The sequence below is a fragment of the Bos grunniens genome, chromosome 5 (assembly GCF_055505025.1).
Source record: "Bos grunniens cultivar Pamir isolate PY7600 chromosome 5, Bosgru_T2T1.0, whole genome shotgun sequence".
NCBI lineage: Eukaryota > Metazoa > Chordata > Mammalia > Artiodactyla > Bovidae > Bos > Bos grunniens.
This window is the reverse complement of record NC_141169.1, coordinates 102,774,511-102,776,899: the sequence shown is the minus strand read 5'-3', so window position 1 is coordinate 102,776,899 and position 2,389 is coordinate 102,774,511. Positions and strand designations below refer to the sequence as shown.

Genomic DNA, 2,389 nt, shown 5'->3' with positions numbered 1-2,389 from the left:
TTTCTCTATACCCAAAATGGCGTCGATGCTGAAAATATCTGTGAATCAATTAATACTTCAAATTTGAATGTGATGCAAGTAAGAAACTTCAGCTGGTCTCCCAGTAGGAGAGAATTATATATTGATCCACCCATCTTGACTGATTAATCAGAAATGGATTTTTTCAACCTTTCAAATCCACTTTTATTTTCTTTTTTCCTCCTCACATACAGCATTTTTCCACACCCTGAATTTCTTGCAGCTATAAAGTCATTTGATGTTGGTCGGTACCATTTTATCCCTTAAAACTTCGCTGGCATCAAAATATGGCAGTTAACCAGTGTTAAATCTATAAAATATTTACATAGCACAGCACATTAAGCTTTAGACACTTGGCAATTAAACCACATAAAAACTGGACAAGACCCCCAACTTACATGTTCATAATCAGGTGTTCACAGTCCCTATCTGGTGACTGTACATGGTTCAAAAGGCAGCAGAGGCAACAGGTAGTTACTTTGAAGGGTATGGACCACTATTATCTGGAAGCACACTATGTTATCCCAGTGATGTATCACTCCACCCTTCTCCAAGGCGGTTTCATAATTCTGGAATGGCAGGTCCAGTTGATACAAAATGAAGACAGACAACACAACATTTACTCTATGGAAACATCCTAACTCCTACTATGCATGCATTGTGGTCTTAAACGCAACTCATCCTGAAAACCTGTCATGGTCATTTTGGATTTTTAGGTTGGATGATCCATCAATCTTGCACTCAACCATTGCTTCTTTTATGTCACCATCACTACCAAAGCTGAGCTGGACAGCAACTAGTGGCTGCAGGTTGCTCCCATGAAGTTTCTTTCCACAATATGGAAAATATTTTAAATCTATCTTTTCGTTGGGAGGATAAGTTGATAGAACTGCTGTGCTTTCACTCTTTGCAATAAAGTCTATCCTTGGTTCTCTGTGATGCTTTAATCCAATTATTTTGCTCGTTTTCACAAGAATACAAGGGTTTCCTGCTTGGTAGCGAAACGTGGGATCACCCACACCACTGCAGGGTTAAAGTAAGAGGAAGCCTGGCATGCTGTGTATTCTGGACCCTTCTGCTCAAAAAAGTTTCCATTGGTACAATCTGTGAGATTCTTCTGTTTTTCTAAGCCATATGGTTTTAGAAATTTCTTAAGGTCATCAATGTTCCCTTGATAGGATTCTGAATCAGACAGGCTGAATGAAAAATCCAACCCCGACACTGGTTTTGGAAAAACCTAAGTCCTGGACTAGGAATCCGGTGACGGTATTTTGGAACCTCATCATGGTTCAGAGTCTGAAGCATGGCCTGCAGTGTGAATGAAAAGACTGCAGCCAGGAACCCATAAAAGACAAGGTTGAAGAGCAAGATCAAACCCCAATTCTTGGCGGTGCGCCCCAGGATCTCTCCGGTGGTCCGGTTGTAGATGAAAAGCTTCCACTCGGCCAGGCTCTGGCTGAAGGACAGAAGTCTTCATCTTTCTTCGTCATGGTGTGTGTGGCAGACTGCGAGGGGAGCGGCGAGGAACGCGCAGGCTCGTCCCGGCTGGAGGGACGCAGCCCGGCGACGGCGGCAGAAGGCGCAAAGGCCGGCCGAGGAAACCTCCTCCCTGCGGTGAGGGCTCAAACCCGGCGCAGTGCCGCGCCGCGCCGGGCTGCCGCTCCGGCCGCTGAAGCCTGATGTCTTCCAGAAACGGATTTTGAAATGGGTGATGGGCTTTGGAAAAGTGGGCTTCAGGAAGGGCCTAAAATGACACTCGTCAGTTCAGTTAACTCATCTCAGAGAGAAGTGATGAAGACTGAACTTTAAGCACTTATATCCAGATTACCATGGGAGTTCTATGGCAGCTGAAACCATAGTGCTGGCTGGAGTAGGATGACTGACACAGGTTGGCATATAAATTATGAAAATGCAACTCGCTCAGTCGTGTCCGACTCTTTGCGACTCCATATACAGTCCACGGGATTCTCTAGGCCAGAACACTGGAGTGGGTAACCTTCCCTTCTCCGGGGCATCTTCCCTACCTAGGGATCCAACCTAGGTCTCCCACATTCCAGGCGGAGTCTTTACCATCTGAGCACCAGGGAAGCCCAAAGAAGTAAATGGCACTTGAGACTGTGTGATGAGAGCAAATCGAATAGATAGCTATGCAGAAGGATTAATAAATAAACTGTGGGGAGAGTTTGGGGAATGAAATGGGTGAGGAAGAGAGACTAATGGGGGAAAAATTAGAAGCGGTCAGTAAATGGAAGAATAACAAGGATCATCAAATGAGTGTATTTCTTTTGGACAGACTTCCCCGGTGACTCACACGGTAAAGAATTCACGTGTAATTCAGGAAACCCCAGTTCGAGCCCTGGGTAGGGAAGAT

At 45.1% G+C, this 2,389-nt stretch overlaps 1 pseudogene; it reads right to left on the bottom strand.

Annotated features, from left to right (window-relative positions):
• Positions 1 to 206: 206 nt before the first annotated feature.
• Positions 207 to 1,491, bottom strand: LOC147372813 (sodium/potassium-transporting ATPase subunit beta-3 pseudogene; annotated as a pseudogene).
• Positions 1,492 to 2,389: the final 898 nt, after the last annotated feature.